Source organism: Bufo gargarizans, chromosome 1 (assembly GCF_014858855.1).
Source record: "Bufo gargarizans isolate SCDJY-AF-19 chromosome 1, ASM1485885v1, whole genome shotgun sequence".
Taxonomy (NCBI): Eukaryota; Metazoa; Chordata; class Amphibia; order Anura; family Bufonidae; genus Bufo; species Bufo gargarizans.
The window spans coordinates 560,082,305-560,106,716 of record NC_058080.1 but is presented as its reverse complement, the minus strand read 5'-3'; the positions used below and the strand labels follow the sequence as shown (position 1 = coordinate 560,106,716).

Here is a 24,412-nt window from a genome sequence, read left to right as displayed (position 1 = left end):
CCTCAAGAAAGACCCAAAATAATGGAATATATACACTGAATGACCACTTTATTAGAGGCACCTGCCCTTTTACAGTTTCACTGTATGGACACAAGACCCTGAAGGGCAACATAAAATCTGGTAAACACAGTTTCCGCGGATCAGTTTCCATGTGAATCCACATTAGAGGAGTTCAGAACTGATCCCGGACATACCCATAATCTCACCCAGGCAACCCCCCCTGACTTGAGCATCGGAGCAGTTCATGTTCCGATACTCTCCCTTGCCCTGCGCAGGATCGCGCAGAGCAAGGGCTCTTTTATTTACTATAACACACTGCCGGGCAGAGGCTTCCGCCCAGCAGTGTGTTCGGTGACGTCACCGGCTATGATGGGCGGTCTTTAGTGCTGCCCTAGCCGTTTTACAGGCTAGGGCAGCGCTAAAGCCCACCCATCAGTGACATCACCAGGCTCACTGCTAGGCGGAAGCCTCCACCTGGCAGCCTGAAGGAGAGCCCAGTTCATCGCCAGAACTCCACAACTGCTCTGATGCTTTGTCAGGGGGGCTGCCTGGGTGAAAGTCTGGGTATGTCCGGGTTTAGCTCTGAACTCGGACAACCCATTTAAACAAGGCATGGTCATCAGTGCTAGAATAGCTAGGGCTAATATTTTGAAAAATTTCAACCATATTTGGCTTTCTCGTTCAATGGTGATAAATGCATGACAATGATTTAATTAAGGAAAACCAGCCATGAAAAGGGGATACTGTGGATTAAATGCGGTCTCCTGGAGCAGGCCGTTCCGAGAACGGCCTCCGGGGGCCGTTCTCGAAACGGCCTGCTCCCGGAGACCGCATTTCATTTCAGACCGGCTAGTGCACCTGTGCCTCGCTGGACTTTTCAGTTAAGATAGCAGATCGCAGCCAAATACAACATTGATGCTCCAATTAACTTGTCCGAAAACACAACTTGTGGTTCCTTAGCACAGATTAATTATAACAGTAGATGACCAGCTCAAGTAATAATGCTGACTATGGGAAATGGAAAGGCAAGATTCCAATGGCCAAAGGAGCACAAAATAAATGAACAGCAGAAAAACATCTACTAGTTAGGGCTGTTTCACGCGAGCGGATGCCGTGCGTGACATCCGCTCCGTGAATGACAGCCAAGACCCGATGCAGACTGCAGAGGTACGGAGCAGTAACATGATTGATAATGCTCCGTGCCTCTCTGTGATCTCTTTACTACGAAATCACAATGACAACTTTATCTCACTGTGATTTCGTAGTAAAGAGGTCACAGAAAGGCACGGAGCATTATCAGTCATGTTACTGCTCCGTGCCTCTGCTGTCCGCATCGGGTCTTGGCTGTAATTCACGGAGCGGATGTCACGCACAGCATCCGCTCGTGTGAAACAGCCCTTAGAGGAGATGTTTTTCTGCTGCTGGGAGGGTTAGAATCTGGCATAAGCAGCATGAATTGATGAAGTGTCAATCTCAACAGTTCAGTTTCGTGCAGGTGGAATAATATGTGGAGAATGTTTTCTTCACATATTCTGGGTCCTCTGATATCTGTGAACAGTATGGTGTACCTACACTGTAAGCATTGTGTCTGTCCACATTCATTCCTTCATGGCAGCTATTTACCCTATGGCAGAAGGACACATTCAGCAGGACAATGCACCATGCTACAAGGGTCATAGGCGTGGATTGGTTCCAGAAACATGGCAGCAAGTTTTGCTTGTGCAATGGGCGCCCTCCCCCCAGGTCCCTCCTATATCGCGTGAGTAGTATGTGTGGCCTAAAAATGTCTCTTTATGTGTGTCACGGTGCTCCTACCTGGATACCGCTGAACCCCAGGCTTTGGCTCTGAAGCAATGAAAAGGGGGAATAATTGAGGGATTGGAAAGAACTTGAGTCCAGACCTTGAGATGACGTTCAACAGCAGCTTTACTTTGAATAAACATTTCTTTTAATAATTACAGGCTTTGCCTTGGTTCCAGCAGGCTTTAGCATTAAACTAGCAGGCAACCCCAACTCTGTTCTATCCTTCTCTCACTCTGCTGTACTGACAAGCTGACTCAGTAACTTCTTCTTTATATGCTGCACTTAACACTGTAGTAGGACCTATCTTCAGCCAAAGAACTCCAGCAGAGACGAGCCCCTGCACACCCTTCCCCTTGCAGGGGGGAAAATACACTGGAACTAACTGGCCCCATCTTCCCTGCAGGAAGTAGGACTAGCCCACTTCTCTCCAGAGGGGGGTTAGAATGGAATGGTAAGTTCCATTCTAAGATAGCTCTGCCAGAAATGCTGTCACCTGCTGGTGAACCAGGCATATTACATGAACATAACAGTTGCATAAAGATATTAGGAATACACAGTGTATAGGACCTGGACAGAAACACATAAGATGACATTTTGTTAGCCCATTAGAGATAGCAGCAGGGTGCAGGAGTGGTACCACCACTCTGGGGCATTACATTTGCATCCCTGGCCTTCACAGTCCCCAGATCATAATGCCACAGAGCATCTGTAGGACAGGATAGGAACAGGCTGTTCAGAGCATGTCAGTAACTCAAACTAATTTGTGGCAAAACTGCGAGAAGCTATCCTGTCCACATGGGCCATTATTCCAGCAGAAAAATATTATAGGCAGCACTCCAATGGTTTGGGGAAGTAATGTGAATTTCTATTCAGCCAGACATGGTCGTGCACATCAGTACAGTTTTAGCAATGTTTCAGCGTCCACATGTGCAGTCTATATTCGGCCTGAGGAAGGGCTTCAAATAGCCTGAAATGTTGCAAAAACTGTACTGATGTGCACGACCATGTCTGGCTGAATAAAAATCCACATTACTTCAGCAAACCATTGGAGTGCTGTCTATATTATATATGCTTGGAAGATATTGATCCTAAGGTGGAGAAAGGGCGAGAACAAGACGAGTACCCAACAATAGCCATTTGATAGATGAGTGCTGTGACCATCTCGATTATACTCCAGCAGAAAAATATTAACACCTAGTGGAATCTATGGCACAATGAATTGTTGCAGTTCTGAAGGCTAAAGGAGGACCTACAGGCTACTAGAGAGGTGACATTTAGTATAGTGTATTTCATTCAAGTGTGGTGCACCTACAGGCTATTCCTTCTAGATGCCTTTATGGTTGGCTTTAGTATCTGATACTCAATAAAACAGCACAGTGGTCCAACTAATGATCATGCTTGTGAATTAGTCCAGTCTCTAGGGAAATAGTGGGTGGTGGCTGAATGCCTCATGTTTGATATTAGCAGCTATCTGTTCCAGATGTCATTACAACGGGGACTAATCAATCTTAATTCAGAGCCAAATCTATTGATCTTCAGGCAGTCAATGCTCATCAATTCACCTTAAAGAATTGCACAAAGTTCATTTAAGGAGTGGAGAATATTCTGCAGTTAAGATCTCTATTCAGATGTGGTCCCAGAAGAATGCTACCATGCAGATCGATCTTTCCTTAAAAATCCAGTACATACAGTATTAAAAAAAACTAAATAAATTGCCTTCTTTTCTAACATCCCTGTCTTATGTTAAAGGGGTTGTCCTAGTTCAGAGCTGAACCCGGACACACCTCCATTTTCACCCAGGCAGCCCCCTGACAGGAGCATCAGAGCAGTTCATGCTGCAATGATCTCCTTTGCCCTGGGCTAAATCACGCAGGGCAAATGCATTTTTTGGAGATCCAGTGACCTACTGAGACTCTCCATGGGGCTGCCAGGAAGCCTGTTGACGTCACTGGCACTGATGGGTGGGATTTAGCGCTGCCTTAGCCAGTAAAATGGCTAGGGCAGCACTAAAGCCCGCCCATCAGAGCCGGTGATGTCACCACTTCCGCCCGGCTGTGTGTGATTGTAAACAAAAGAACCTGTGCCCTGCGCGATTTAGCGCAGGGCAAGGGAGCGCATCGGAGCATGAGATGCTCCGATGCTAGCCTCAGGGGGGCTGCCTGGGTGAAAATAAGGGTATGTCCGGGTTCAGAGCTGAGAAGATAGATGAATCATTTTATACTCATAAAATGGTATATCTGTTAAGCATAAGATGGGCCTGACAAATGTTTGAGCAAATATGTGCGTTAAGAGCTTCCATGAACTCATTTACAGTCGGTACTGTACCACTTTTTTTTTGAATGAACCCCATTTCTTAGCTCTATTGTTTGTATATATAACGGTGTGCAGCCATCTTGTTTTTTGTAATTATGTTTGCTTCATGGATATGCACCTGTGATTCTGAAGGTCGTAGTCTAAATTCTCTTGCAGTATATATTGAGGTTAGCGCCTCTTTTAGACTGAACACGCCCATCTACCTGGGACTTCTGAGCAGAGTACATATGTGAACAAATATGAGGGGGCACACTCAAAGGGGAAACACAAACGGTGATGATAATATTGATGTACTTTAATATTCTAAAATTCTAAGGACATACCCCTAAAAAATTAATTAAAACATACATGTACCACATACATATAAATAATGATTAGCGTGGGGACCCCACTCATGCAGAGACTGTATAACCAACACTCAGTGCACCCGCTGGATGAGGCGACTGTTAAAGCGTGCACCAGTCACTGTAGCATACACCAATCACTGAAAATAATGATGAAGCATATGACAGCTAAACGGCAATGTCCCAATCAAATGGTAGCGTGGCCAATCACTGAAAATGCTGGTGGAGCATGTGACAGCGTAACGGCACTGTCCCAATCAGATGAAGCAAATGGTAACGTATAAATTCTGTCGCTGTGTCTGTGACACACTAGCCGAAACCGGACTAAACTGTAGTTGTGTTATAGCACAGTTCAGTGTCCGGCACACTCACTGTTCGACATCCGCAATAGTCAATTGGACTGACTTCACATGCACTGGATAGTAACGTAACTCACAATCTCTTTGTACAAGTTGCAATGCTCATACGCGAGCCCGGTCTTACCCCTCTTCACTGTCTCACCACAGCGCTGATCCCAGGTGGCCGCACACCAGCGGCGTCCCACGTGGTGTCCTCAGCCTGTGCGTGGCGTCCCACGTGACCTGGTTGTCTAGGGGACCGGATGGACGCTCCATTGACGTCAATGTTAAGCGACTGCTCCTCCAGTCATTGGGTTCGAGCTGATTTTCTAGCTTTTCTACTTTGGTTACCGGCTTTCTTTTCCTTTAGATGTGTACACGCTCACTCTGTATTGCCAGACGCGTTTCGGGGTCTTACGCCCCTTCCTCAGTGGCCACCGCGCAGGGCACGGGTTCTTTTGTTTACAATCACACACTGCCGTGCGGAAGCTTCCGCTCGGCAGTGTGTTCGGTGACATCACCGGCTCTGATGGACGGGCTTTAGTGCTGCCCTAGCCGTTTTACTGGCTAGGGCAGCGCTAAATACCACCCATCAGTGCCAGTGACGTCACCGGGCTTCCTGGCAGCCCCATGGAGAGTCCCAGTAGGTCACTGGATCTCCAAAAAATGCATTTGCCCTGCGTGATTTAGCCCAGGGCAAAGGAGATCATTGCAGCATGGACTGCTCTGATGCTCCTGTCAGGGGGCTGCCTGGGTGAAAATGGAGGTATGTCCGGGTTCAGCTCTGAACTAGGACAACCCCTTTAACATAAGACAGGGATGTTAGAAAAGAAGGCAATTTATTTAGTTTTTGTATGTGGTACATGTATGTTTTAATTAATTTTTTAGGGGTATGTTCTTAGAATTTTAGAATATTAAAGTACATCAATATTATCATCACCGTTTGTGTTTCCCTTTTGAGTGTGTCCCCTCATATTTGTTCACACTTCATTTGCTCTCATTGGTCCTGAGGGTGAGCACCTTATCCATACGGAGAGGGGGAGAGCTGCTGTATTTCTTTGATTTACCTATTTCCAGAGTACGTATGTAGCTGGTCTCTACACTGCCCTGAATATTGTATTCTTAAGTAAGTCCAAAGAGAGGCAGTATATTTAGTGTTAGGGACCCATCTGCAGAAGCCACCTTGACGCCTGGTAGATGGGCCCGACACATGTTTGAGCAAATATGTGCGCTAAGAGCTTCCATTAACTAATTTACAGTCTGTATTGTACCACTTTTATTTAGAATGACCCCCATTTCTTAGCCTTATTGTTTGTATGTATAATGGTGTGCAGCCATCTTGTTTTCTGTATCAGTATCAGATGTAGGTCGGTGGCACGAGCATTGTTTGAAGCTTCTGTATCTTACTAGAACTGCTGGAAGTCAGCTCCTGATTGGCTAGTATGATTTCGGTGGGACAACAGACTAGCTATAAACTCCCTCTTCTCTGCCTGGGTACAGCCTCTCAGTGTGTGAAAATGAGCAATGCCCCCAACCCCCACCCCTGAACCAGCCTTGTTGTGATGTTTTATAGTGGGGTTTAGTTGCTAAGGTCATACTGAGTGGACCTGGTCCTGGGTTTTGGCTAGTCAAGGGGATTCATCATTTATGAACCAAAAGAGACACAGCACACCTCACCAAATGCCAAATAATGCTAATAATTCCTTATTGAAGCAGATAAAATAGAACAACTCTCAGGGGACAATAAATGTGCACATGTTCCTGTACATGGCATCAAACCCAATAAGGTCAAAAAAATAACACATCATGTCAATATATAATAAATCCAAACATGATCAAAGTTAAATAAAAAATAACTACTCTAAGGTCCCTTGCAGACGAGCGTGTCTGAATTAGGTCCGGATGAGTTCAGTGAAAACTGCGCAATTTCGCAAGCAAGTCCATTTAGTTTTGTTTGCGATCGCGTTCAGTTGTTCAGTTTTTATCGCACGGGTGCAATGCTTTTTGAAGCGTTTTTCACGCGCATGATATAAAATGGAATGTTTGCAAACAGCATCTCTTAGCAACCATCCGTGAAAGACGCATCGCATCCGCACTTGCTTGCGGATGCGATGCAATTTTTACGCAGCTCCATTCACTTCTATGGGGCCAGCCTTGCGTGAAAATCACAGAATATAGAACATGCTGCGATTTTCGCAACGTACAAGTGATGCGTGAAAACCAACGCACATGTACACAGCCCCATTGAAATTAATGGGTCCGGACTCTGTGCGGGTGCAATGCGTTCGCATTATGCATTGCACCCGCGCTGAATACTCGCTTGTGTGAAAGGGGCCTAAATGTGACATGTAATCCAAAAAGAAATATATACATCAATAAAGTGGCCTAGTGCTCTGTGCATACCCATATAGAGTCCGGCGATGCACAGGTAAGCCCTAACCTGTGCCGGGAGCCTGTCTGAAATTAAATGCGGTCACCGGGGGCAGGCACTTCCGAGAACAGTTGCCGGGGGCTTTCATCGGGCTGTTCTCGGAAGTGCCTGTTCCCGGTGACCGCATTTGATTTCAGACAGGCTCCCGGCACAGGCACAGGTAAGGGCTTACCTGTGCATCGCCGGACGGGTGAGTCAAGATGGCAGCCCGCATGTGTTCGCTGGCGAACACTGCGAACTGACCATCACTGCTCAGGGGATTATCAAATGTCCAACACTCACTGCTTATATATCTATGACCTATTCAATTAAAGGGGTTATTCAACATGTAAAACATGCCCCCAAATGCCTTGGCCCGTCATATAGATTATACTTACCCCAAGGGCGACGCTAGGGTATACTGCATGCGCTGTACGATTATATCCTTTCTGCAATACATCCTAGTTATAAGATATGTGTCCCTATTAAATGAAGCAATAGAGCATTAGCTGTTCTGATGTGCTCACAAGAGTGAGAACCTGACCCCCTCCCATTCTGAAAGTGGTGCACAAATTTACAGCTCACTTTATCTGCAATATGGAAAGATGGATATTGTCTTTTATGTCTTAGATGGTGTCGTTTTGCTTGGTCCACCTAAAAACAGGCCTTCAAAAAGAGGCGTATGTGCTCAGAGCTCGTTGTCTTGGTTTACATTATTCAAACCAGAAATGTGTTTTACCAAACCAGTCTTTATCTTGTCAATTCAACATGTGAGAAAAGTGTTTGCATACCGGAGGTATTTTCTTCCCGGGCACTACTACGTGAAGACACATTGTTAAAACTGGTAAACCGTGAAGGTGATCTTCTGGCTTAATTTGCACTACCCCCGCGGCCCCCATCCCCCCCTCTTTCCCAGGAGTACATGCTTTGCACCACTATTATTATGAGTTTTAGACATATATTTTGTGCCTTGCCCAACATAGGAGAGGCATGAGTTGGTGGGGAAGGTGGTATAACCTAAGATGCACCCAGATGTGCCAAAATTTAGGTAGTATAAATTTTGACAAATTTGTATTACAAAGATGTATCACTGTGATATATTTTGTGAATTTTGGTCTTTATCACAGATCTGTGCTGCAGGAGCTGTAATGCTTCACCCACAGCTGGCTATGGGGCCTTTGTACACCTCCATGTACCTCTGACATTATATGGAGACGCAGGAGTTACGTTATTCAATCTACTACACAGTACAGACTACTCTGGAAATCAGAGGTAAGACATTTTCGTAAGATCTAGTATATTTGCAGAGCAATGCAATAGATATCTCATAAAAATCATTGTGTCTAGTTCGGAAAAAGACACACGTCAAGGTCATCCTTTTCCTTCATACAGCTCTATCTCTCTCGGTAGGGCATTCCATAGTTTGACTACTCTAACTGTAAATAACCCTTTCCTGCATTGATGCGTAAATCACCTTTTTTTCACGTGTAATGAATGTTCGCAGGCCCTTGAACAAATTAACTCATGCAGCAGTTCTCTGTATTGACCACATGTGTATTTATACATGTAAATAGGGTCACCAGTGTTCTCTTCTCCCAGGCTCATGGCCATATTTGCCACTAGGCACAAAATGTCCATTGCTTAGGTTGGTGTTTTGAGTGGTAGAGAGCCAGAAAGAAGACTGCAGTGAACTGGTTTTATAGAACAATTTGGGGAAGGGTTTGTGCAGTGCACGGGCTACATGGCACAATCTTTGGGGGGAGGGGGGGGCAAGGCTGGACACCATAGGGCACAAGCCGTGAACACAGCACAATACATTCTGCACAAGTTGTAAAACTGCAACAATAGCTCAATTATAATAGTCATCGCCGGCACTAATATGCTTTAGGCTTTTTCATATTGCATGTAATAGTGTCTGCTTGTTTGATATGTCAGGAAAGCACATGGCTCATACGTCAACCGTACCTATAGGCTCCCATTCACCTGACAGACGCCAAATGTAACAGCCAGAAGTTGCACTCTTTAGCTGTATGTGGAAGGTGGGTCGTGTTTATTGTTATACAGTGGCGTATCTCCAATAGAGGCAGACCACGCAGGTGCTATGGGGCCCATAGGGAAAAGGGGACCGCAGTGAACCTCCCACTACTTACACTCATTACTGTCCAGCTCCAGTATGGTATCCCTATTAGGGCTGCAGTAAACAATTATTTCAGTATTCTATCATTTATTTTTTACGATTAATCGAGTAATCTAATAAGAAAAAATGAATGAATAGACTGTTTTCGTTTACAAAAACTCATTAGACCCACTGCCATCAGTCCCCAACACACTTCGTCCCCCCCTGTGCAATCAGCCCAAGTGCATCAGTTCCCCCCGTGCCATCAGCTCCGTCCCCCCCAGTGCCATCAGTTACACTATCCCCCACTGCCATCAGCTCCATTCCTCCAGTGCCTTCAGCTCTCCCCTACACCAGTACCTTCAGCTTCACTCCCCCAGTCCCAACAGCCCCTTGATGCCATCCATTTCCATGTCCCCCACCCCCCAGTGCCATCAGATCATCCCTTCCATGTCCCCCAGTGCAATCAGATCAGCCCCTCCATGTCCCCCAGTGCCATCAGATCAGCCCCTCCATGTCCCCCAGTGCCATCAGATCAGCCCCTCCATGTCCCCACTCCCCCAGTGCCATCAGATCAGCCCCTCCATGTCCCCTACTCCCCAGGTGCCATCAGATCAACCCGTCCATGTCCCCCAGTGCCATCAGATCAGCCCCTCTATGATCTCCACTCCCCCAGTGCCATCAGATCAGCCCCTTCCATGTCCCTACTCCGCCAGTGCCATCAGATCATCCCTTCCATGTCCCCCAGTGCCATCAGATCAGCCCCTCCATGTCCCCACTCCCCCAGTGCCATCAGATCAGCCCCTCCATGTCCCCTACTCCCCAGGTGCCATCAGATCAGCCCCTCCATGTCCCCCAGTGCCATCAGATCAGCCCCTCTATGATCCCCACTCCCCCAGTGCCATCAGATCAGCCCCTCCATGTCCCCTACTCCCCAGGTGCCATCAGATCAGCCCCTCCATGTCCCCCAGTGCCATCAAATCAGCCTCTCCATGTCCCCCACTCCCCCAGTGCCATCAGATCAGCCCCTCCATGTCCCCACTCCCCCAGTGTCATCAGATTAGCCCCTCCATGTCCTCCACTGCCACCAGTCAGCCCCTCCATGTCCCCCACTCCCATCTGCCTCTACATGCCATCCATTGCTGGCTGTCCCCTTCAGTGCCATGTCCCTAGCACCAGTGAAATAAAATACCTACCTTTCCTGTAGGGGCGCCGCTCCACAGCTCCTTCCTCTACTTCTTCGCGCGCTGCACAGGATCCGAACGTCACACAGCGTCGGGTCTTAGTGCGCGCTTACGTGCACTACGACCAGACGATGTGTCAGGATCCAGTGCAGCCCGTTGCGGGTGACCACAGAGAGGTAAGTAATAGCAGTCGCTTCAATCCCGCTCCATGGTCACATGACACAAACAAATCCTCGATGCAAAAAAATTTGCATTGAGGATTTTTTGGTGTCGATTTACTGGATTCAATTGAGTAATCGTTTCAGCCCTAATCCCTATCATCAGTGGAGAAAGCTAAAAGACCTGTGATAATGTCAAAGGTCCTGTACATCTAGTAAAAGAACTGCACAAAGAATGGTGTAGTTCCTGGGTTAGGCTGCAGTAAACAATTATTTTAGTAATCGAGTATTCTATCGATTATTTTTACGATTAATCAAGTAATCTAATAAGAAAAAATAAATTACTAGACTGTTTTCCTTTATAAAAACTCATAAGACCCCCTGCCATTAGTCCCCAACACACTTCGTTCCCCACTGTGCGATCAGCCCAAGTGCATCACTTTCCCCAGTGCCATCAGCTCCACTATCCCCAAGTGCCATCAGCTTTCCCCTGTGCCATCAGGTCTGTTCCCCCAGTGCCATTAGCTCTCCCCCACCCCAGTGCCATTAGCTCTTCCCCACCCCAGTGCCATCAGCTCTCCCCCACCCCAGTGCCATCAGCTCTCCCCCACCCCAGTGCCATCAGCTCTCCCCCACCCAAGTGCCATCAGCTCTCCCCCACCAAGTGCCATCAGCTCTCCCCCACCCCAGTGCCATCAGCTCTCCCCCACCCCAGTGCCATCAGCTCTCCCCCACCAAGTGCCATCAGCTCTCCCCCACCAAGTGCCATCAGCTCTCCCCCACCCCAGTGCCCTCAGCTCTCCCCCACCCCAGTGCCATCAGCTCCACTCCCCAGTGCCATCACCTTTCCCCCACCCAGTGCCATCACCTTTTCCCCACCCCAGTGCCATCAGCTCCACTCCCGAAGTGCCATCAGCTCCACTCCCCCAGTGCCATCAGCTCTCTCCTACTAATTTGCCTTGTCTTGCCATGTGTTATTTAAAAAAACAAGGCAGAAAGCGACTGCGAAACACGTGTTGGGATCCAGGACTACTTGGTCTGTATTTATTTGTATTGCATGTATTTTCCCTATGTCATGTTTTAGTTGAGGCACTATGCACTTTATATATGTTGACTGAGGACTGTGATTGATCATTGTATTGCACAGCCAGGGATTTTTTATTGCAAAATTATATTTATTATAATGGAACAGACCGTTGGAGATCATCCTGTGTGATGTAATGCTGCTTATGTATACGGATTTCTATGTTTTATACAAGTGTATGTCCAATAAAAGACTTTGTATTTCTATAATATATGCTGTACTGAGTTTAGTTTTGGGTTTATACTTGATTGGTTTAGGACAGCAACCACACCGGGCGTTTATTCGCTTGCGATTTTGCAGGTGTCACCAAAACAGGGGACCCATACAGGGCTGACTTCAAAGCGGAGAACGCCTCTTCCGCACAATCATCCCATCGAACCATCACTGACCTGTGTCCCTTTAAGAGCCCTGTCAATGGCGTGGCCACTGTAGCAAAGTGGGGAACAAACCTCATATAATAGCCCACCATTCCCAGGAATGACTTTACTTGCCTAGTGGTGACAGGTCGGGGCCAATTCCGAATCGCCTCTATTTTGTTCACTTGAGGTTTGATAACTCTGCGCCCAATGACATGCCCCAGGTACTTACTCTCCTCTAACCCTATTGCGCATTTTTTTGAGTTAGCAGTTAGCCCAGCCTTTCTAAGGGAGTCCACTACAGCCTGTACTTTGGGTAGGTGACTTTCCCAGTCAGTACTGTGGCCGAAACCGCTTCCCCTAGAAAACCTGGCCGCAGGCTGTCTTCAGTACAGGTTTACCTATCTTTCCACGGTTTGAGTAAATTCACATGGTACACCTGCTCCGGCTTTCGCCTCCCTGGCTGGTGTACCTTGTGTTACCTCTCCAATTTTCTCAAGTACCTCATAGGCCCCCTGCCACCTGGCCAGGAACTTACTGTCCACGGTCGGTACCAGAACCAAAACCCAATCACCCGGGTAAAAGATCCGGACCCGTGTCTGCCGATTATAGATTCGACTCTGGGCTCGCTGAGAGGCCTCCATATGCTCCCTGACAAGAGGCAAAACCGTCTCTATCCGCTGTTGCATCTTGGTAATGTACTCAAGAAGTGGGTTGCTGTTCCCACGCCTCTTTGGCTATGTCCAACAAACCGCAAGGATGTCTGCCATATAGCAATTCGAAGGGCGAGAACCCAGTAGAGGCCTGGGGCACCTCTCGCACAGCGAACATGAGATGGGGCAGAAGAAGGTCCTAGTCCTTCCCATCTTTAGACACCACACTTTTTAACATGGTTTTTATTATTTTGTTAAACCTCTCAACGAGACCGTCCGTTTACGGATGGTACACAGATGTCCGTAACTGTTTGATATGCAGCAACCACAGAGTTCCCTCATGATCTTGGACATAAAAGGGGTCCCCTGGTCAGTCAGAACCTTTTTAGGTAGCCCCACTCGGGAGAACATTTCGATTAACTCCTTAGCTATAAGTTTAGCCGATGTATGTCGCAGTGGCACTGCCTCCGGGTACCGAGTGGCGTAGTCTAGGACTACCAAGATATGTTGGTGGCCTCTAGCGGACTTCGGTACTGAGGTCCATAGCGATTCGCTCAAACGGTACCTCAATGATCGGGAGAGGTACTGTCACGGATGAAGTTAGCAGATAGCTGGAACATATAAATAAACGAGCGACTGGCTTGATCCCAAACTAAGGAGCTTATAAGTGAGCCCTATAAAACCCTAAGAGCTCTCCCTGACTGCTATGCACATGCAAGGGTCTGTATGGTAGACGATTGCATGCCCGCGTACCTAATACTGTGTGACACCGGAAAACCCTATAATAGTGAGGGGACACGATCACCGGCTCCCTGCACTTAATACGGACGGAGTCAGGGTCACCTAAAATCAAGCCAGCAAGGAAACACAATAAAGTAAAAGACTTATCTGAACAAACAGCAGAAGCAGCCTCCAGCAGTGAACACTTCATCCAGGAAGTAGTATAAACCGCAAAGTGAGGCAGTATGGGAGGGATTATAAAGGAAGACTATTAGTCGAAATAAGTGACACCTGGCAGAAGGAAAGGAGATGAGAAAGTGAAACCAAAACAAAGAACATCATGCAAGAGGTAGAGAAGAACATCTGCCAGACCTTCTCACAGAACTGGCGGTGATAGGTACCAAAGGACTGCGGAAAACATGCGGGGGCTAGTTGCCTGGCAGGTCAGGCAAGACTTACAGAATTCGTACACCTTTGTAAACACACTGGGCCAGTAAAACCGTTGTAATATCCAGTCCTGTGTTTTCTGCATTCCCAGATGACCTCCGAGAACATGTTGGTGGGCTAACTCTAACACGGGTTTGCGATGCGCCTGGGGCACCACCAACTGTTCAATTGGTTGACCCCACAGCTGGTTTACCCGATACAACATATTCTGATGAACCACAAAATGGGGGAACACCGACTATGCCCCAGCTTGCTGTGGTTCACCATCTACTATTAATACATTTTCCCAGGCTCGGGACAGGGTTGGGTCCCAGTGTTGTGCAGTACCAAAATTGTCCCCGGAGACATTGAGGTCTGCCAGCTCAGGCCCCAGTGGCAAGTCCTCCACGTCTCCCACCATTACACTCAGTAGGGTTGTCTCCCACTCTCCCACCGAAGTGGCGGTCACCCCTACCGCTGGCCCTTCGGCCTCGGGTTCGAGGGGTTCTGGCCTCCCCCCGGAGCAAGGCCACTGTGCTGGGGTTACCCCTGTCTCACGTGTATCAGTCACTCTCAAGGCAGGCCACAGTGCCGGGAAGCCCAGGAAGTCTCTCCCTATTATAAGTTCATAGTGTAAGTTTGTGGCAACTGCCACTTCGTGAGTCCACCTGCCAGCCCCTGTCGTTAGAGACACCAGGGCAGTGGTATAGTCTTTTAATTCCCCATGAATGCACATAAACACCGACTTTCCGTCCAGTATACTCAGCGTACCGTACCAGCGAAGCCCTTACTAAGGACACCAGACTCGCTGAGTCCAGCAGGGCCTCTGCTGGAGTGTATCCCACTTCCACCTGGCACAAGTGGTTTAGAGTTTCTGGGGTACCCGCTGCACACAGCTTCCTGGCATATAGTGAGTGACGGAAGCCATAGTTCGTGTCAATGGGTTCCACCTTATGTGGACAGTCAGCTCGTACATGGCCAGGCTCCTGACACCGCCAGCAGACTATCAGAGCCGGGCCCATAGGGGGTACAAAATGGGATGGTTTGGTTGGCACAAGTCCCCGGGTCTGGGGTGGAGATTTATGGGGTTTGACTGCACCCTCCCGAAAGAACCCCCCTTAAGATTCTTAGTAGCCTCGTAGCGCTCCACCAGGTCCACAATCTCCAGGGCACTGCCAGGAGACACCTGGCTGATCCAGTGCTCGAGAGGGGGAGGCAGAGCCCTCCAGATGATATCGGCCAATAGTCTATCCAGCCTAGCTGTGGGACTCAGTACATCAGGCTGTAGCCACTTTTGCAAGAGGTGGAGTAAATCATAATATTGGGATCTCGCGGCCCCAGCCGGCTTAAACCCCCACTGATGTACCCGCTGGGCCAGGACCAACACATTTACCCCAAGTCTGCCCAAAATCTCACCCTTTACTTTTTGGTAGTCGGCCGCTTGATCGTCCGGCAAATCGAAATACACCCGCTGGGAATCGGAGGCCAGGAATGGAGCGACGACCTCAGCCCACTGGCCACTTTCTCTTACATTGCCAGCTAGGTTTCGATGTCGTCTGCGGGTGTCATCTTAGGAAACGCTGCACGTACTGCCTTCCGGGCATTGTGGACACTCGGTGTTTCTCCTGCTGTCTGCAAAGCCATCACATGTTGTAGCAGCAACTGGTTGGTCTCTTGCTGCTGCTTATTGGCCTCCATGAGGGCCTTCACAACAGCCTCCATGTTGTCGTGGGGAACAGGCTGGTTTAATGTACGACATACAACCGTGCCTGAAAAAATGCAGAAACCAAAAATATCGGCGTTCACGCCAGCCTCGCTTCTCTTGCCCGCATTCTTCACCAATTGTGGGGATTCGCTCTGGTAGACAGGACAAGCGGGTGCAATATAGAGGCAAATACACGTTTGTAACTCAAAAACTGCAGTGTTTATTCACACTAGTTGCAGGTTCACAGTATGACAGTCCATTTTCAGTATTGGTGTTAGTTCACACCCAAAACAGTTCATACAGAAAAACATTCACTTTTGATCCTGGGTGTTTAATCCACACCCGGCTGAATGCTCAGCCTCAGAAAGTCCACCTGCAGGCTTTAGGTGGCCTGCTCACCCAACACACAGGCCTCAGATTTGAGCAGAGTTTCACACAGCTCCAGTGTCAGAAAGGAGTAATCCACCCACCTGACACTGCTGGTTGTTTTTTATAGGCCTGTTAAAACTCGTCCTAGACGGTGGGGAGTAGTCACCCACCCAGCACTTTGACTACTCCCAGTAAGAGCCTTCCCGCTTCAGCTATTTACAGCCATACTAGATAGCAAGGCGTCACACAGCAACTGCTGCTGACACATGAAAACTGTCTCTTACTCCACAGAGGCCAGGAACCTAGGTGACACATACCTATAATCCACGATGATTCCTTGTACCTTCTTACAATATGTAATATATATATATAGTACTGCAACTCACACAATAACCATAATATATAGATGACCACCTATATCTGTACACACTGCATCTATTACACCTTACATTAGTACACTACTCTATATACTATATATACATATACACACTGCATCTATTATACAGTAAAATAGATGCAGTGGACACAGGTATGTAGTATACCCAGCAGTGTACTGATATGTGAGATACAAGCTGTAATTTATACCTCACACCTCACATATCAGTACACTACTGTATACTGGCCAGGAATGAGTAGTGGGAGGGACTATGACTGGGGCATGGGGGGCAAATTTAGACTATTGCTATGAGGTCCAGTGATTTCTATGTATGCCCCTGGTCAGGGATCATCAGTAGTAGATAGTATATCCACAATGAGCACCTGTATCAGAGTTTGCAGGAGGGCTGGACAGTGACTACTGCCATCGTGGGGCAGCACAGTGGATCAGTGGTTAGCACTGGTGCCTTGCAGTGCTGCGGTCCTAGGTTTGAATCTGACCAAGAACAACATCTGCATGGAGTTTGTATGTTTTCCTTGTGTTTGCGTGGGTTTCCTCCGGGTACTCCAGTTTCCACACACCAAAGACATATTGATAGGGAACTTAGATTATAAGCCCCATTGGGGACAGTTGGATACTAATGTCTGTAAAGTGCTGCAGAATATAGTAGTTAGCTATATAAGTGCATAAAATAAATAAATTATGCATACTACAGAGGACCAACATTAGGTGTCATGGTGTGGGGCGCCATTAGCTACCATGCTATCTCTCGTCTAATATTAATGTAGGAAACGCTGACTTTGGTATGTTCAGGACATTGTGGAACCAGTCCTACTGCCTTTTTGACTCAACATAACATGTTCTACAGGGTATCCGGCAGATCCCCTCATCAAGAATGTCTGGAACTGGATGTGGCCATGGATCTCCATGCACAGCAGCCAACAACCACCTTGTCTGGACTACGGTTCCAAGTTGACAGAGCTTTGAATGATATCCCTCAGGAGGATATCCAACATCTGTATGACTGTTATACCAGAGTGGCAGACTGCATCCCAGCAAGGAGAGATACCACCCAGTAGTATCATATACCCTGCTGCAGTATGGTTGTGTGACCTTTGGCCAAGCACCACCAGCAGTTTATACTTTGTCAGTCTCGACTCAATGACATTAAGTTTTTCAGGTGGTCTATTTTCCAGTACTGTATGTGAAGAAACTATAAGATGCCAACTGTTACTTGTCAGAAATGTGACAGTATTTTTGTGACCTTAGAGTAAGCTGTTACAGAAACATGTTTGGGAGGAACGTGCTCTACGGCTTGACAATGACTGGGATCTGGCAACCTCTGCATGATAAGGAATGGCTAAATGTCAGTATCCCTTTCTCTGGTAGTTCATTCAAGACAGGGAGCAGTAGCACTCCGCCACGCAACGTTTAGAGGGACCTCCCTCTTTCTAAAGCTATATTTAATCTGTCTAGGGTAATTACTGTAATTACGGTCCTGCCCGCAATTCTCTTGGTAACTGCCTACTACTGGAGCATCTATGGCCACCTTTACTCATAACCCAAGTCCTGCACTGTACAACTAAACATTCTGCACACAGACAAATGAATTTCCTTCACAAAGATGGAACAAAACAGGTGGACAAGTCATATAAAGCATCACAAGGTCCTGTAAAGAAATGTACAGCCACTCATGTATTATTTATGTCGTGGCTCCATTCTTCTGGAAGTGCTTTAACCACAAACTTGAATTTAACCTTTCATACGATAAAGCCATGAAATGTGCATACCATAAATTAGAGAATAACCACGTTTGACCATTTTTTTTGCCAGCGCACTGGCGGTACAGTACAATGTGTCAGAACTGGCACTGCATGCTCTTGGAATTAGACATGTTTTGTTTTACACTGCTGAGCGAAACCCCTTTTGTTATTGCAATCTGGCTGCTCTTCTCTCTGCAGAGCCACGTGTGTGGGAGAAACAATTTTTCTGAAAGTTAAAGCTGGCAGCTATTGGGCCAATTCTAGAAAAACAAGGACAAACCAATTAAGTCGCCTGCTGAGTGAGGATTCCATATGTTAAGTCACAGACCGAAACAAGGCAGCGTGGAGGATACTGCTGCAAATTAGGATTAGAAAGGGCAGAGAACATTCATCAGAAATCTGGTATTATTTATCAGAATATGCTATGTATCTATGATAAGGATATGGAATTTTTTAGAACTATTGTAAGTACTTCCTCAAGGGACCCATTTAAAGGGGTTCTTTAGGAATAAAAAAAAAAAATGAAAATACTTAAATATTACTTTATTATAAATATATTCACAAATACCTTTCATTACTTAGAATGGCTTGTTTTGTCTGGGGAGCAATCATTAGGAGAAATAAAATGGACGCCATCCTATCAGTACACACAAAACCTGTCCTAATCACACAGCAGGACAATTTACTTCACCACAATGAGCCATAGTCCTGCCTCATCCTCCTCTCTGCTCTGCTTGTCAGGAATCATGATCCTGGATACAGGTGGATCTCTGTGGGAATGGAGAAGATGAGGAGACATGAGAGGAGGGTGAGGTGTGGCTAATGAGCAGCAGCACTTGTTTTTACCGTCTCCATTACCACAGCCTGTCCTCTCTGTACTTCATGTCTCCTCATGAACTAAATTCCACAGAGATTCAGCTAAAGATTATATTAAACTGTATTCAGGAGCATACTCCCTGACAAGTCGAGAGGACGATAAGCAGGTCTTTGCTTCAGTATTGTAAAGTAACTTGTCCTCATGTGTGATAAGGAAAGATTTTGTGTGAACTAATGGGACAACGGCCATTTTGTTTCCTCTGATGATTGCTACCCAGATAAAATGAGCCATTATAAATAATGAAAGGTATTTGAGAATTTACTTATAATAAAGTAATAGTTAAGTATTTTCATTTTCTTAAATCCCGGAAAACCCCTTTAACTTTTACTTACCTAGAAAAAAAAAATATTTAAATATGGCTTGTCCATTCTTTTCTAGTTAATTTTCTAGGGGTTTTATTTTCTTTGATTATTTTGTCATATTCAGTTTTTGTTCCTTGTCACTAGAAGATATAAATTTTAAATTGGGCATCTGTGTTATGTTCTATGAAAACTGAACTAATGGGTGCACCCACTGTCCTCCCCCACACACACCATCATGAATAAAAAGACTTCTAGTGGTATGACTAAAAACTTCTTTATAGCTTAAAGGGAATATCTGAGACTAAATCAGACCTACAGACGTGGCCCATCTGCAGTGGTGATGATACTCAGCTGGTCCCAGTTACTGGATACTGTCTGTGTGGCTCCCAGACCAGCACCTCCGCTCCCCTCTGCCCTGGTATCAGCATCCATCAACATGGGACCTGCTCCCCTTGTGTCACATGTGTAGTGAAGCCCCACCACCTCATCACCACCACGGGTCAGCCATGCCCGGAAGTGTGATTCAATCTCAGATAACCCATTAAGGGGATTTCCAGGACTGTTATACTTTAAGAGTTACCTCATGTACCTCTCCCCCATTCTTATTCTTTTACAGTTTGGACTCTCCTGACCTGTTTTCACTATGTAAATCACTCTTGTTGTATCCATCCTGCATGTAGAACTTTCTGTAGCTTTATCCAGCTAAACCCATGATGCACCACTCCTTTCCCTGCCACAGCTCCAACACCACCCAGCTAGTTTATAGCTTCTCCCACCCAACTAGTTACATAGACACTCTCCCATCACTGCCCCCGTTGCTGCTCTGACATGGCCATGAACATAACATTACAGGAAATAAGAAAGAGCTGCATGGACATTACATGATTAATTTAAAGGATGTTTATGCAAACCAGAAAACCCCTTTCAGGATTTTTTTCGGGACTTACTGATTGATGACCTACCCCAGAGGGGCAGATCTTGAAAACTGCTGTTCAACTGGGGTGCCGGGAGTCAAATACCAGACCAATCTGATATTAATAACCTATGCTAAGGCCAGTATATAAACACAGCAGGTTTCTTGTAGACATTTCTACGACAAACAATTGGTTCCACACAGTGCATCTGAATGGGGTTGTTTCTGCAGCATGTGCACAGATTTCTGCAAGCCCCATTCAGATTAATTGGACAGCTGAAAAAAAGTCTGGAACAAATCTGCCACATGTGACTAAACCCCAGTGGAGCTGTCCACTCAAAATCTCCTGATCACGTCCATCTGGCGTGTGCAGGACTTGTAACAAGGAAGAGCACAACTACGCTCAAGCTGTACACATGCCAGTTAGACAAAATCAGTATGGGCCTTCAGGATCTGGGTCTACGCAAGAATGTTTCCATTTGATTATACCAGGCATAGATGTAGCAGAAATTTAAAAGAACATAAGACAGTCAAACGTTTTGGAAGAGTCCTGATGTTAAAGGGTTTGTCCAGGATTCTAAAAAAGGGGCCGCTTCTGTTTTCAGAAAGAGAACTGCTATTGTCCATGGGTTGTGTCTGGTATTGCGGATAAACCTCTGCACCTGAAAAAGGATGAGATGCAATACCAGACATAGTTCAGCAGCAATAGGGCCGATTCTGGGGGGGGGGGGGGGGGAAGCAAATCCTTTTTACTAATCCTTTAAGTATATGGGGCAATTATTCACCAATAATGGGCTCTCTGGATAGATGAAATGAAAGAATAGTTTTCATTATATAAAAGAATAGTTTTCATTATATAAAAAATGATATATCATATTTTTCACTCCATAAGACATACTTTCCCCCCCAAAAGTGGGAGGAAAATGGCTGTGCATCTTTTTAAGCGAATGCTAATGAGTGCTTCCATTACAGAAGCTCTCATTAGTACAGAGTAGCACTGTGGAGCAGTGAATACAGCGCTCTTGGTGCTTGCTCTACTCACCGCTCCCTGGTCTACTCTGGGAGCCTGCTGTGCTGTGTCCTGACCAGAGGTCGCAATAACGCCTGTACAAGCGTCATAGGCAATTTTACGCTTTGAAGAAAGGCTAATGCGTATGAATACGCATTAATGCTTTTCATGTATTTAACCAGCGCACTGCACAATGTGAATCTCATGGGCAGCACAGCAATATTGCTGCTACCCAAAACATCCAATAGCTAAGCTCCTTACTCGCAGGTGTAGGGATGGCAGCAAGTAAGGAGCTTGCTATTAGGAAGGGAGGCTGCTCATTGGCCAATTTTAGCTCGCTGCCTCTCCAGAGTCCCTGACTGTGTAGGCTAACTAGTGGCTGGTCGAGGAAAGATCCATGAAGACTAAAGAGCAGCCCGTGAGGAGGCCAACTGATGTCTGGGGACAAGCTGATAAGGAGCTGTGGACGGACAGCAGAGCACTGATCTTTGCTGTGCATCGGGGTAATGGGATCACTTAGAGCGCAGCGTGGCTGTATTCTTCTGACTGCAGAGCCAGATGCCAACATCAGAGGTGAGGAGGTGACTGCTAGACAAGAGGTCATCATACCAGAGTCTTGACACAGGAATGTAAAGTACAATGCTAAAGTCTCCTGTGTTCTCCCTGTGTTAGCTGCTCAGCCAGGGCCTGCTGGTGCAGTGATCAGTGAGTCTGAGCACTGAGCATTGGAGTCAGAGGACTCACTGATCACTGCACCAGCAGGATCCAGCTCAGGTGCTCAGCAAGAGCCTGTGGATTAACTGATCACTGCACCAGCACGTTCTGGCTGAGTGCAAGCTCTGGCTCAGTTGCTCTGCTAGTGCAAGCTCTGGCTCAGTTGCTCTGCTAGTGCAAGCTCTGGCTCAGTTGCTCAGCCAGGGTCTGCTGGTGCAGTGATCAGTGAGTGTATTTGTCTCATATCAGTCTATATCATGTTAATGCAGTGCTCTGTGTATCCTGTATTTTTTTGCCCCATCAGCATCATCCCAGCAAAGATATTTCTGCGCTGCTCGGTCATCTCATGTGTGGGCACTGGATCTACACAGCAAAACATTGTGGGGATAATCATGGCGCTGATGGGCCGATGTAATACTGGAGATGCAGTGCACTGATCATTTGCCATTTTGGCTGCGTTATATTTTCAATATGATGGAGAAAACACGAGTTTTTAAATTGCACAAAAGTCAGAAATGTAAAATTTTCTAAATTTGCTATTTATGTAGAGAAGACAATTCTAGAATAGACTGATAACGGTTTCCTGCATAAATAGCAGCCTCTTAATGTCACTTAGACCTATGTATTATATATATTGATTACTTCAACTTTTGTACTCCTCTTCAGCTGAAAATACTCCTCAAAAACAGTAAGAGGAGTATATTTACCCAGGACATGGTGTGCAGGAAGAACGTGCTGGATCTGCGAGTGGTAGTGCCATCTGGGCTGGTTCCGGACTGAAAAGTTGTCATGGAGAAACTAAATCTTTTATGGGTAAAACTGTCTGAGCTTCTACCGCTGAATAGTTTTGTCGCTAATCCACTGCACAAAATGCTTCTTGCATATCTTGTGTATATGTCTGTTATTTTACAGGTTCAGCCTTCAGAATTCGCTGGTAAACTAGTATGTTATATTCCAGAGGAAACTAAAACATACTAAAGCATACGATACCTTTAAGCAGTGTCGGACTGGAGTGCCTAGGCCCAACCAGTAAAATTTATTTTAGGGGCCCACCATTCAAATATTACCTGCTCACACAGCAGATTGGTTATGGGGTCCCTGCAGCAACTTTGAGAAGGCAGGACCTTGGGGAAAGAGGCTGGCTGGCCTGCCACTGTACCTGGAAGTCATCTCAGCCCCCCGATTATTTATGAGAATAAACTGGGTATGCTCTTAAATTATCTACCCAGTTTAATATGAACAATAGGCTGGCTGAGATGCTGTACATTGCCTAACTGTATAAACAGCGTTATGTGCCACCCCTGTAAGCCAGTCTGAGCCTGCCTTCAAGAATACAGGTGTGGATTCAAGGTTAGCACAGAGAATAGTATACAGTCACATAGATAAATATTTGACATGTATGATGAAATCCCCTCAAAAAACACCGAATTGCTGGCTCCAACTACATAAGTCTGTGTGTGGTTCCAAACAAATAGCATACACCAATAATGTCATTTGGCACGTTATTATGTCTATTTGGCTTTACATAGTAATATACTTATTTTTATATTTATAAATACATATAATTATGTAATTATTCATCAGTATTAATATTGTTTTCTTTATAATCATGTCGTTCAGGATATAATATTAGTTTTCACTTTGTTAATATTGTGGTTGCATAAGGTATTTCCATCTTTATTCCATACGAACTGGAGAATTCAGATTGCTGTGATGTAGGGGCTTACGTTCCAGGGTGGATAACGAATCGCGATTTTGCTGAGTGTGTTCCATTATGGAACGCATATGTATTAGTGTCCCTGGCTTATGGAGGCGTGATCTCGCAATATCTTAGTGGGCGCTCCGCCTTGAAACTCATACCGGAATTTCCAGTTATTCCTTTATGCGTTCCAAGGCTGAATGCCGTCCGGGGGACTTTAGCCCAGACTCTTGGAGGGCCAAATGTTTTATATTTTCATAGACTTGGGGCATACGATGCCTCCTCTCCCCTGAATTGATCACTATAGAGAATGTATTTTCTATATCAAGGGGGCATTTTGTTATATTGATATCTAGGGAGGAAATGACATCATGCGTTCCACACTGGAACGGACACCTTACAAACGGAGAAGAGACATGTGGGTTAAGGTATAGCCATTTATCCCCATTTCATTTTAATTAGAGGTTATTAGCAGGGTATAAATAGGTTAGTAGTTAGTAGTGTCTTATCCCCTGAGGAAGCTTAAAGGGTTTCTGTCACCCCAATTTTTGCTATTAAACAGGCTGACATTATAGATGTGAAAATGTCACCTGAATTTCACTCTGCATTTCTTTTATTTAAGTATGCCCCCGTTTTTGTGTAATTTTAGCTTTTATTAAATGCAAATGAGCCTCTGGGAGCAGGGGGGGTGTTGCACCTGCTCCTAGAGGCTCCGTTCGCCCTCATTTCCACGCCCTTCTGTCTTGATTGACAGGGCCAGGCCGTCTGGCTTTCTCCCTG

General features: G+C 46.2%; 1 protein-coding gene across 17 annotated transcripts in view; it reads right to left on the bottom strand.

Annotated features, from left to right (window-relative positions):
- The window catches only part of RIMBP2 (RIMS binding protein 2), a 683,237-nt gene that overhangs the window by 478,812 nt on the left and 180,013 nt on the right, over positions 1-24,412 (bottom strand). The window lies entirely within an intron of this gene.